The sequence below is a fragment of the Hypanus sabinus genome, chromosome 4 (assembly GCF_030144855.1).
Source record: "Hypanus sabinus isolate sHypSab1 chromosome 4, sHypSab1.hap1, whole genome shotgun sequence".
Taxonomy (NCBI): Eukaryota; Metazoa; Chordata; class Chondrichthyes; order Myliobatiformes; family Dasyatidae; genus Hypanus; species Hypanus sabinus.
Genome location: NC_082709.1, coordinates 49,811,340 through 49,824,508, shown reverse-complemented (window position 1 = coordinate 49,824,508; position 13,169 = coordinate 49,811,340). Strand labels below are relative to the sequence as shown.

Here is a 13,169-nt window from a genome sequence, read left to right as displayed (position 1 = left end):
TGGATACCTGCAGAACACCACTAGTCACAGACCTCCAGCCAGAGTAAGACCCATTAATCATTACCCTTTTTTTTCTATGAGCAAGCCAACTCTAAATTCAAACAGTCAATTCACAGTGGATCCCATGCATCTTAAGGGAGTGGGATATAAAGGAGATTAAGATCAACTTTGTGCCTACAGAAATAAGACACGATTTAATTGTTCCAATTTACAATGGAATATATGGAATCGCAGAAACACCATGACAGGCACCTTACATCTTTAAGTGCTAGAGCTAATATTCTGTGCTGACTTTAATTTATTTTGAGAGCACAAATGAAGCAATATCTTGACACTCAAGAGGAAGCAGATGATGTCTGCAATCATGTCTGCAAGGTTACAGTCTGACTGGAACAATGCCAATTGCTGAACTGGTTGTAATGAATGGCAGCTCACACTTTACTTCTCCCTTGCCACAAATCACTGTTATTTATACCCTAATGACAGTGGTGCATTAAACTCATGCTCCTAGCAGATGCTACACTATTTACTATCTTGTAATCTTTATTTCAAACCTGTTACCATCCCTTTTCTTTGACTAGTGAAGCATTACATCGAATTATGCAGAAGGCTTGAATTTTTGGGTGATAATAACTTTTAAAACACGCCTAAAAGGCCTACCTGGAAAATCAGCTCTTAATTTTTCTTCAATTTGACTTGTTGTTTACAATATGTACCAAGCATGCAAAAGTTATACTTCAATTAATTTTGGGTTTATTTGCTTGCTATAGTTTTCTAAATGCCGATAGATGCTTTTGTCTAATGCCATCTGGCTGTGGGATATACAAATAGATGGCAAAAACCAGAAGAGTAAATATGTAAGTAGAAACGAGACAAAAATAAAGTGTTTGCAATTGTATGAGTGAAAGTGAAAACTTCGTTGAAGAGATATTGCAAAGCTTGAATCTGTCTGCAGCTATTATTGACAAATGACTTTCATTTAGCTGTAACTTACATTAATCAGAAGTTGATACATCACAAGTTAAAATATAATTAATTGAATCTACCTAAATTAGGCAAACACAAAAGAGAATTAAGAAAACATTTCTAAACTACATCATAAACAAAATGGAAATGTTTAAACACCACATATACAGCATAGAAATGAGCCATTTCGCCGTTTCAGTTTACACCACTGTTCACACGGCAAGTGTATACCCATCTGTATGTTGCAACTTGCCTTCATAACGTAATCATCTTGAGTGTACCCATTCAATGGTAAGTACATCCTTCCAGTTGCCTGTTTTTATATACCCTGAATAATCTAACACTTCATTCTTTGAAAATTAAAACAGAAAATGCGAGAAAAACTCAGCAGGTCACACAACATCTGTGAAAATAAAAATAGTTAATGTTTCATGTCTGGGACCTTACACCAGAACTGAGAAAGCGAGAAACAATTCCATCCAGGTAGTAAAGACCAAAGGGAATTGAGTAATAAACCAGACTTGAGGGGGAAAAGCCCTACTGCTGTTCCATGTGATTGTAAATACATAATCCTGATAAATACCTTGACAAATGGGCAAATTCTCAAAAGAGAAATTATCCTTGATGGTAACCAATAATGAAAGCACAGCTAGGATGAATAAAGAAGATTGCAAGTATTGAGTGTGCAGGCAAATACGGTGATGCTAACAGGCTTGATAAACTGACTAGAAAGGATGACTCTTTTATAGGAGTCAAACTGGACAGAGTGGAGGCTGTGGTAGAACAAAGGACCCTCCGGAAAAACCTGGCAATGTTGGAAAATATTTCTCAGCCTCTGCATGCCGCCTTGGCTTTCAGTAATAGACTAAGACAACTGCACTTCTCCAAGGAGTGCAATATGAGGTCCACCTTATCCTTGGCCATTAGGTTGTATAATGAGTCAACCTACAGCCTGGGACGTGATGCCGCCCCACCCATTAGATGGTTATTAACCAGAGCTCTTCTTAAACTCTGTTTACCACACGCTGCTATTACTAACACCCTGTGCAATACTACCATCACTTCTTGTCTAGATATTGTGAATGTGCACCAATTACTGTATAATATTACAGTAATTCTTGCATGACCATCTGATCAGTGTGAACTAGTAAATCTTGTAATCTTTGACTTGTAAATCTTGTACATCTCATTTTTAACTTAATTTTTTATTCTTTCTTACATCTAATATTTGTGTATCTGTGCACTTGCATTGCTATTGTGACACTGTAATTTCCTTTGAGATGAATAAAGTATCCATCTAGCGATATGGAGAAAAACTTGGAAAAGCAGATCTCCAAATACAGTTAAGTATTTGGTTTATGGTTTATTTACAAAATGAAAGAAAATTAATTTATAGTTATGTGAAACTTCTGCTATGTAAATACAAATTATATTTATTACAAATTTACTTACAGTCAGAAATAGGATCATTAACTTGTTGAAGCAAGCTCCCCAAAATGGCCGATTGTCAAACGCAGCAAATTCCAAATTAGACTTAAAATTCATGAAAAGCATGACAAGGTTTTAATTTTGACTCCTACTTTACAATTTGAGTTCTCTCTATTTACCTTCTTTTTCTGATCAACATAGAAATCAACTGTTATAGGTAGTTACGCATCTTTCACCAAACAATTCGCAAGTTAACTATGCATCTTGGGTACAAATGTAAAGAACACAATAATACTTTTTTTTAAAAAACCCACAAAGAAATAGCACAGAATCCCTACCCAATCTTTCTGATCTTAAAATTAAACAGTAGCTAAAAACATACAGATTTCTGTTAAATTCATTCAATATGTTTTAAAACTGATAAAATTTATAAAATGACTAGTACTTATCCATTTATTGCGATGCCGCTTGGATAGGCCCTCCTGGCCCTTCGAGCCACGCTGCCCAGCAACCCCCAATTTAACTCCAGCCAAATCACAAGTTACAGTGACCAATTAGCATACCAACCGATAGGCCTTTGGATTGTGGGAGGAAACTGGACCACCTGGAGGAAACCCAAGCAGTCACATGGAGAACGTACAAATTCCATTGAACCCAGATTGCAGGTACTACAGGAATTGGTCCAGGGTGGAAGGTATTGTAAATCACTATACTCCCATGTTGTCCTCTCTAATGTGGCCCCGTGATAGTTAGTGTTCAAAAAGATTAACCTTATGTGGAAAAAGTAAGTTAAAGTTCCCATTTTGTCGTGCCAAATGTAATCATGATCAGATAACTTGTTTTAGTGAGATTAATTGAAGGATATATATTGACCATAGTAAATTCCTTAACGTTCTGAATATTAACATGGAATCTTTGATATCACTTGACAGACTGAATATTTCATGAGAACAAAAACAGATTAGCAGCATAGCACTCCTTTAGAGCGCTAGATTTTTATGTGGACTTGAATTCTCAATCTTCTGATTGCGAGCATGAACCATGGCTACTAAGGAGCAGCTAATCATCCGAAGAACAGCCACGAGTGTGCTTGTTTAGTGAAAATAGTCAAATAAAATGTTCAAAAGCACAAAAACTGTTGCTTCGTAACTGAACCCAAACCTCACGGTCCTCAAAGGCAAAGCAAATCAATAACATTCAGGTTATTAAATCAGTTGTTGAGAGCCATTAAATGCCCAATGTTGGAGAAATATTCAGCAGGTCAGACAACAACTGTGCAGAAAGAATGCAATTTAATCTTCTTTTGCACAATTACCTTTTATACAAACTGGAATGTAGAGATGAAAGCTTTCCAATACAAAGGCAACCAGCAGGAAGATGTGTTGAAAGGATGGACAGCAGGAAAGTTTAAATGACAGAATATTAAATAGGGCAAGGTAAAAGGAGCAGTAAATACCAACACCAGAACTATGACAAGTACCCACCATCTGAAAAAGATAAGAGCATTGCTTATAACTTCGATTCATCATTCTCACCAAAAGAGTTTATATATTCTATAAATTAGATTTACTGCTAATACAAAATTGTTACACAGGAACTTGCCATAAATGTGGCTAATTCCCTATTCTCTGAGCTTTGATATACTGCAAAAGAAAATATCTAATCCTACAAATACCGTTCCTCTAAATTAGAGGTTTCCAACCTTTTTATGCCATTAACCGAGGGGTTTGTGGACCCCAGGTTGTGAACCACTGCCCTAGATGAGTGAACAAACTGAATTCAGTATCATAAGATCTCTCATTAGCTACTTCCATCCCGCTTTTCATTGTAGTTTTATTCAAACGGTGGCTGTAAACAGCTAGATAAAGATTTTCTATTATATTTTGAATTACTTATTTACAAAAACATTTTTCAAAAGCACTGCATTTTTAAAAATTGATTTGCAGTGGATTCTATTTAAATGGGACACATCAGGACCGGTACATTTTGGCTCAATTAAGTAGCTGCCCCAACTAGAAACACAGAAAACTTACAGCACAATACAGGCCCTTCGGCCCACAAAGTTGTGCTGAGCACATCCCTACCTAGACATTACTAGGTTTACCTAAAGCCCTCTATTTTACCAAGCTCCATGTACCTGTCTAAAAGCCTCTTAAACGACCCTAACGTATCCAGCTCCACAACCGTCGCCGGCAGCCGATACCACGCGCTCACCACTCTCTGAGTAAAAAAACTTACCCCTGATATCTCCTCTGTACCTATTTCCCAGCATCTTAAACCTGTGTCCTCTTCTAGCAACCATTTCAGCCCTGGGAAAAAGCCTCTGACTATCCACACGATCAATGCCTCTCATCATCCTGTACACCTCTATCAGGTCACCTCTTATCCTCCGTCACTCCATGGAGAAAAGGCCGAGTTCACTCAACCTGTTCTCATAAAGCATGCTCCCCAATCCAGGGAACATCCTTGTAAATCTCCTCTGCACCCTTTCTATGGCTTCCACATCATTCCTGTAGTGAGGCGACCAGAACTGAGCACAGTACTCCAAGTGGGATCTGACCAGGGTCCTATATAGCTGCAACATTACCTCTCCACTCCTAAATTCAATTCCATGATTGATGAAGGCCAATACACCGTATGCCTTCTTAACCACAGAGTCAACCTGCACAGCTGCTTTGAGCGTCCTATTGACACGGACCCCAAGATCCCTCTGATCCTCCACACTGCCAAGAGTTTTATCATTAATACTATACTCTGCCATCATATTTGACCTACCAAAATGGACCACTTCACAGTTATCTGGGCTGAACTCCAGTTGCCACTTCTCAGCCCAGTTTTGCACCCTACCAATATAACCTCTGACAGCCCTCCACACTATCCACAAAATCTCCAACCTTTGTGTCATCAGCAAACTTACTAACCCATCCCTCCACTTCCTCATCCTGGTCATTTATCAAAATCACAAAGAGAAGGGGGGCCCAGAACAGATCCCTGAGGCACTCGACTGGTGACCGACCTCCATGCAGAATATGACCCGTCTACAACCACTCTTTGCCTTCTATGGGAAAGCCAGTTCTGGATCCACAAAGCAATGGCCCCTTGGATCCCATGCCTCCTTACTTTCTAAATAAGCCTTGCAGGGAGTACCTTATCAAATGCCTTGCTGAAATCCATATGCACTATATCTACTGCTCTTCCTTCATCAATGAGTTTAGCCACATCCTCAAAAAATTCAGTCTGGCTCGTAAGGCATGACCTGCCCTTTACAAAGCCATGCTGACTACTTCTAATCATATGATACTTCTCCAAATGTTCATAAATCCTCTCAGGATCTTCTCCATCAACTTACCAACCACTAAGGTAAGACTCACTGGTCAATAATTTCCTGGGTTATCTCTACTCCCTTTCTTGAATAAAGGAACAACATCTGCAACCCTCCAATCCTCGGGAACCTCTCCTGTCTCCATTGATGATGCAAAGATCATCGCCAGAGGCTCAGCAATCTCCTTCCTCACCTCCCACAGTAGCCTGGGGTACAACTCATCTGGTCCCGGCGACGTATCCAACTTAACGCTTTCTAAAAGCTCCAGCACATCCTCTTACTTAATATCTACGTGCTCAAGCTTTTCAGTCTGCTGCAAGTCATCACTACAATCACGAAGATCCTTTTGCATAGTGAATACTGAAGTATTCATTAAGTACCTCTGCTATTTCCTCCGGTTCCATACACACCTTCCCACTGTCACACTTGATAGGTCCTATTCTTTCACGCCTTATCCTCCTGCTCTTCACATACTTGTAGAATGCCTTGGGGTTTTCCTTAATCCTGCCCGCCAAGGCCTTCTCATGGCCCCTTCTGGCTCTCCTAATTTCCTTAAGCTCCTTCCTGTTAGCCTTATAATCTTCTAGATCTCTAACATTACCTAGCTCTCTGAACCTTTTGTAAGCTTTTCTTTTCTTCTCGACTAGATTTATTACAGCCTCTGTACACCACGGTTCCTGTACCCTACCAGAACTTCCGTCTCATTGGAATTTACCTATACAGAGCTCTACACAAATATCCCCTGAATATTTGCCACATTTCTTCCGTACTTTTGCTTGAGAACATGTTTCCAAGTTAGGCCTCCAATTTCCTGCCTGATAGCCTCATAATTCCCCTTGCTCCAATTAAATGCCTTTCTAACTTGTCTGTTCCTATCTCTCTCCAATGCTATTGTAAAGGAGATAAAATTATGATCACTATCTCCAAAATCCTCTCCCACTGAGAGATCTGACACCTGACCAGGTTCATTTCCCAATACCAAATCAAGTACAGCCTCTCCTCTTGTATGTAGGCTTATCAACATACTGTGTCAAGAAACCTTCCTGAACACACCTAACTCCACCCTATCTAAACCCCTCGCTCTAGGGAGGTGCCAGTCGATTTTTGGGAAATTAAAACCTCCCATCACGATAACTCTGTTATTATTACACCTTTACAGGATCTGTTTCCCTATCTGCTCCTTGATATCCTTGTTACTATTAGGCAGCATATAAAAAACACCCAGTAAAATTATTGACCCCTTTCTATTCCTAACCTCCACCCACAGAGATTCCGTAGACAATCCCTCCATGGAGTCCACCTTTTCTGCAGCTGTGACACTATCTCTGATCAAAAGTGCCACGCCCCCACCTCTTTTGCCTCCCTCCCTGTCCTTTCTGAAACATCTAAAACCTGTCACCTGAAGTAACCAATCCTGTCCCTGGGCCATCCAAGTCTCTGTAATGGCCACCTTGCTCTAAGCTCACCCACTTTGTTCACAACACTCCTCGCATTAAAACAGACACATCTCAAGCCTTCGGTCTGAGTGCTTCGGTCTCTGTCACTGGCCTATCCTCCTTCTCGCACTGTCTACAAGCTTTCTCTATTTGTGAGCTAACCTCCTCTTCCCCAGTCTCTTCAGTTTTTGCATCCTCCAAATCTTCACTTTCACTGTAACATTCAAGACGTTCATCTTTACCTTCAAATTCTTGTAGTTACTAACTTGAAGTAGGGAAATAATTTAATCTCACATCCCATCCATTTCTGACATCTCCAAGCCTGAATGCTTAAAACTGTATTGAGCAACACAGTTCTGAATTGTCTTGCAGCTTATTTCTTGCCAACTATCAGTGACACAATTCACTCATTTTTGAACACAAACACTCATAACTGATGCTATATAAAAACCGTTTGCTCTAAACTCAGTGTAGTGTCTAAGGGCCACATAAGTCTACTCATCCAGTGCTAGTTGGAAGCTGTTTGGCAACAGTCTTCTCCGCCACTTAAAAGACACAGCATCCCAAATAAATGAAGGGAGTCCCTGCTATTTTCTCATATATCCTTTCTGTTCTTTAAGAAGTGTCCCAAGTAAGTGCTGCCTCAATTAACTGATAGCCCAATAACCAGAATCCACTATATTTCAGGTACCAAACATTTGCAAGAAAGTCCTTCTCCAGAGATCACAGAGTAATGGAAATTGGAATAGATTGTGGTTTAATGTTATGGTGTGAGCCATTTGAACTTAATTGCCCTGAATTAGACTTAAGCATTGGGCCTAAAGTCGTAGATGTTTCTGTGCTCCTCATTCATTAATTCTGTTCAAATTGTGATTGCCCTGTTCTGGGTATGTTCAAGAAATACAAAGTACTGTATCAGAACATCCATTGCAAATCACTGAAGGTGGGAGAAGGGTGGTACGGGGTTGACAGGATAGGAAAAAGAGTTTGATGTCTTAATTTCCCAGGTTTGTCCAATGTCCTACCAAAAGATCATAGAAATCCTGGTGAAATATTTATAAAGACTCTCACAGATTCTCACTGAAATACTGGCACACTTTTGGGAAAATCCCTATCAGAACTGTTGTTGTCTATTTCAGATCCCTATCACAGTGGAGACAAAACATCAAATCCACAAACCTACTACATCTATTGATCCAAAATTAAGTTGCAAGAATTGAAGTTTTAGATTAGAATGCACTGAGGTTTCCAAATAATGCATTAGTTATCAGACATCCACTGAATTACCTAATTTATAGTAAGGCTTACTATATCCTTACAATATACAATTGTATCCTATTTTGGCAACAGGCCAGTTATAAAGAGAACACAATTTCTATAATAAATCAATAACTAAAACTAATGCTATCAAGACACCAACTCTTTTACTATTACATTTATTCTTTGTAATTTCTAAAATTTAATAAATAAATAAATTGTTTTTTTTTAAAGGTAAAGTAACGTCTTTCATCACCTAACTGACAAAGTTTGGCAGCTCCCCATTGTTAAGTCCATGCTGTGTATTTCATGTTTTCTAACAATTACCGGTAGCTTCTATCGATTAATTAATAAGGCCAGAGTCTTAACACTAAGCTATGTTGATTTTGAAAAATATTGCTACTCAGTATTGCCATTCCTTCACTTTTAGCAAGTCTAAGTCCGGGACCAAAAAGTACTGTGGGAGAGTCAATTTGTCAGGTTACCATTAACTTCTTAAGAATGTCAATGCAAATCAAAAAAGTAGAAGTATATTCAAAATAATATTGTTACTTGCTTCTGTTATAAGAAGATAAACAAACAATGGTACTTGACCACTAAGGTACCAAATATTACTCTGTTTACGGCAAGGTATTAAATCTAATATTCTGCAATTAACTGCACCAACATAATAATTTTTGGAGAAACTGAATACTAACAGAAGTTTATTTGATGAGCAAACTTTACTTGAGTGTTGAACTTCAATGACATATAAATGAAAAGAAAGAATAAATTTCAAGTTTTGTTCTAAAAAAAATAAAATTCTAATTCTGATTTCTAAATTTAACTCAAACTCCTGAAAGCTAATTTCCTTCCACCTACTTCATTCTGTGGTGAGAGTGTCTGAGAACAGAGGACATAGCCTCAGAACAGAGGGGCATCCTTTTAGAATTGAGATGTGGAGGAACATTCTTTAGCCAGAGAGTGGTGAATCTGTGGAATTCTTTGCTACAGGTAGCTGTAGGGGCCAAATCTCTAGATATACTTAAGGCAGAGATTGAGAGATTTGGTCATAGTTTAATATAAAGAATATGTTGCATCTGAGGCTCCTTTGATACTTCTGACTGCAACCTACCTTTGGGTGTTATAAAGACCAAAGATGTTCAAAATGCACATCAGTGACTTACATGGTAATATTTACAATCTAAGGTAGCTGATGATACTCAGCAACACAACAGTGTATGCTATGGCAGAAGATGCAGCAAAGCTTCAGACAGGCTAAATGAACAGGAAGACTTATCGATGACAGATGCAAGTTGTTGTAACTAAATGTGAGGTGACCCACTTTTGGCAAAAAGTAAAAAAAAACAATAGTTTTAAATGGCAAGAGATTAAAAAATGTTGATGTTCAGACAAATCTTGTACATAATTCTTGTACAAATTCTTGTACATAAACCACTCAGAATTGGCAGCATTTAGGGCTGCCCATAGTATGATCATCTTTATTGCAAGAGGATGTGAGACCAAGAAGAATGAATTTTTCCCTGGTGAAACTGCCCTGGAACATTATGTGCAGGTCTGACCTCCCTTCCAAATGAACTACATATTGTGTTAGGGGGCCTCTTGTATTTTGTATTTTTATCAAGCTCAGCTTTCTAAACACAGCAGCTGACAATTCTAAAGATCAAAGTGTTGTTTTTGAATAATTAAACTTCCAACTAATATTCTTTATCATAAACAGGAGCCTGTGTTCAGTTCTTAAATGTAAGTGGAAAGCAAATCAACTTGAAATTACACAGCTTTGCAAACAGAAGCATTGTATACAACAGACTTGCTGGCCCCACGTGGTCTGGTCTAACTGCTGAAGAGATGCAGTGTAAGACATTGGGCTACTTAATTTGGCATGTTTCGAACAGACAACACTGGCTAAATTGTTTTGTTCAATGAAGTTTGCAGACTAGATTGATATAATCTAGCAGATCAATAGCTGATTTATTAACAATTGGAAAGCTGTGCACTCAAGGAGTCAGCTTCATAGCATTAATTGTGGATACCAGGGATCTCTGTCTCCAAAAGCTTTCAGACGATTTGAGATGAAAGATATCTGAAACAAAATATCATATATGGTATGTGTGAAGACTCCCAAGTGGCAAAGAAATAGCCTAAATGTAGACAGCAGATCAGGCTTTTTAGGAATGATCCAGAATATCAAGAAGAAATACAGAAACAAGGTGAATGAGAATCGATTCCTCTGGCTTCACTTTCTGCAACAGACGACTGTGGTTCAACTGTGGCTCATGGGTTTGTCTTTTTAGATTATAGGATTTGTACCTGCGTTTAGGAAATCCTTGACATTTTAGAAATCTGTAATTTGGGAACCTTTTATAAGATAGAAATCCATTGTGAGTTTTAAATGTAATTAAGAATGTTGTTTGGATTTGAATGTGCACCACTGAAAATAAATGAACTGTGTTTAAACTATTTTGTTAGCTGCAAGTATCTTTGCCTTGGTAAGGAGGGGGGACCCACCACTCAAATAATGGCAATGGTGGAGGATAAACAGGGAAGAAAACTAATCTTTAAATTTTGAGTAATTACAATATAACCTCTCTTTAATGAGAATACCTGTGGTTACTTATGTCAGATAGGGCTTAAGGTCTTCATTTCAGTTTAGAACTTCGTGGTCAGCAAACCCTATACCATCACAACACTTGCAATAAGAGTGCAACAAAATTTGAGATTGGTTCTTTTTTTTGTCTTTAGATTGTTTAATTAATCATAAGATTGTTTCTCTTATGTCTTTTTTTTCTTTTCAGGTTCTGGGGCTGGGGTTCTGTCAGAGTCTGTGATCTACAATTCTTCACAAGTAGAGGATTTTCAGACTGACTGTGCAGTCTGATGCTTTGCTACCTCCAGGAACAGTCTGGTGGATGTGCACCCTTGGGGAGCGGCCATGTGGATAACCCGGTTCCTCGTCAATTTCACCAACTTAAGTGTTGTGCGGTGACTGAAACTTCGAGACAGCAGGTGGTGTGTGCTGCTGTCAGAAGGCGCCCCCTGTACTCGTGCGATCCTTCTCTCTCTCTTTTGATAGAGAGTGAGAAACTGTCGGTCCTCAAGATGGGTGGCGGGGGGCTTGGAGAAGCAAAGCGGAGAATAGTAACGTTGGAACAGTGAGTTGCTGGTCTCCGCTCTCACTGTTGCAGTAGCGACCTCCACCTCCCTTGCTTTGGAAAGAGAACCTGAGATATCAAAGTGCTGGGTTATGGACTATAGTTTTGATGGACTTTGGGGGGGAGGGAGCTTTTGCATTTGTGTTGTGGGGAGGTCAGTGCTTCTACCAGTATAAGTGGGAGAAGGGGTAATACTTTTTCCTGCTGCTTGTGTGAAGAGTGGGGGGAGAAGGGGGCTTCAGGGCTTCAATGTTTCTATCATTCATTCTACAGGGTTTTTTTGTTTTGTGGATGTCTGTGAAGAGTACAAATTTCCAGTTGTATACTGTATACATTCTCTGACACTAAATGAACCTTTGAACCTTTGTCCTTTGAGAAGATATTAAGAAGATGGCTTTTATATTCTCTAGATTTCAGAAAAATGTTTTTTTTAAATTGAAATACAGCCATCGCTGGAAAACAAGTGTATTCAGCTATTAAAACTATAAAAAGTTCACTTGACGTGTTAACCACACCTCTACAGCATTGGATTGAATAGCATCTAAAGCACGTAAAACTGATACCTACAAGTGGAGAGGGGAAACTAATTTTGCTGCTTGTAGGAATGAACATTTGTCCTTTTGAATTTAATAATATGTGAATTTGCTCATCTGTATGGATGTCCATAGGGTGGGTACCCGTAACCCTGAGGCAGACTTTGTACTAAACTCTAACAAGGCTTGACAGAATATATTCCTTGACTGAGGTGTCTGAAACCAGGGGTCACAGTCTCAAAGTACTGTGTCAGCCATTCAGGGCTGAACTGTAAAGTCATTTTCTTTCCCCAGGGGTAACTGCAAATTCTTTGAATTTGAAGAGGGGTTCCCAGATACAGGGCTCTCTGAATATTCAAAACAAAAATCAATAGATGTTAGGATAGTAAGAGAATTTGGACAAGTGATAGAAAGTGGATATTTAAGTAAAAGGTCAAACCGAACCTTACTGAATGAGGAGCCAAATAGTATATTTCTTGCTGTACTTACGTTCTATACTGATCTTCAAATGAATGAGCACTTAACAATATCTTGCAATTGGAAGGCAGAGCTCCAGGCACTTCCACCTGCTGCTGTCATTTGAGATGGCTTAAGTGGATGTGGATGTGGAGTCAAACCTAGAACTGTTCTGATTTGGATGCTACATTGCTTAGCATACACAGCCATTGAACCAACAACATAAATATTAAAACTAATTGGATACAGGGGCAGGGAAGCACTTGATAATTTAATGTTAAGATGAACTGTTGCGAGGGTTGATGTTTGTTGGGTTGTGTAGTGAAACAGTCAACCCAGTAAGATTCCTGGCCTGACTTTTAGTTTGCCATTAGTTCCATTTGAGCTAGAGTATGTTCCATCTTTTTAAACAAGTGTTTGTACATACGCTGTGTACAAAAGGAAAACCTTGTATAAATATCAAAAATCCAAAATTGTATTGGCTTTAGGACTTCTGAAGATCAAAGTGTGAAAAGGTCGCCCTTCAATCAATTCTCTCTAGCTTTGTAAGCAATATTTCTGTTCCTAGCATAGAATCTCTCTGAGCTCTTTCAACAAATTATACTGGCATGATAACTAG

The 13,169-nt window shown here is 38.8% G+C and overlaps 1 protein-coding gene across 1 annotated transcript in view; it reads right to left on the bottom strand.

Annotated features, from left to right (window-relative positions):
• The window catches only part of LOC132392746 (microtubule-associated protein 2-like), a 286,090-nt gene that overhangs the window by 98,180 nt on the left and 174,741 nt on the right, over positions 1 to 13,169 (bottom strand). The window lies entirely within an intron of this gene.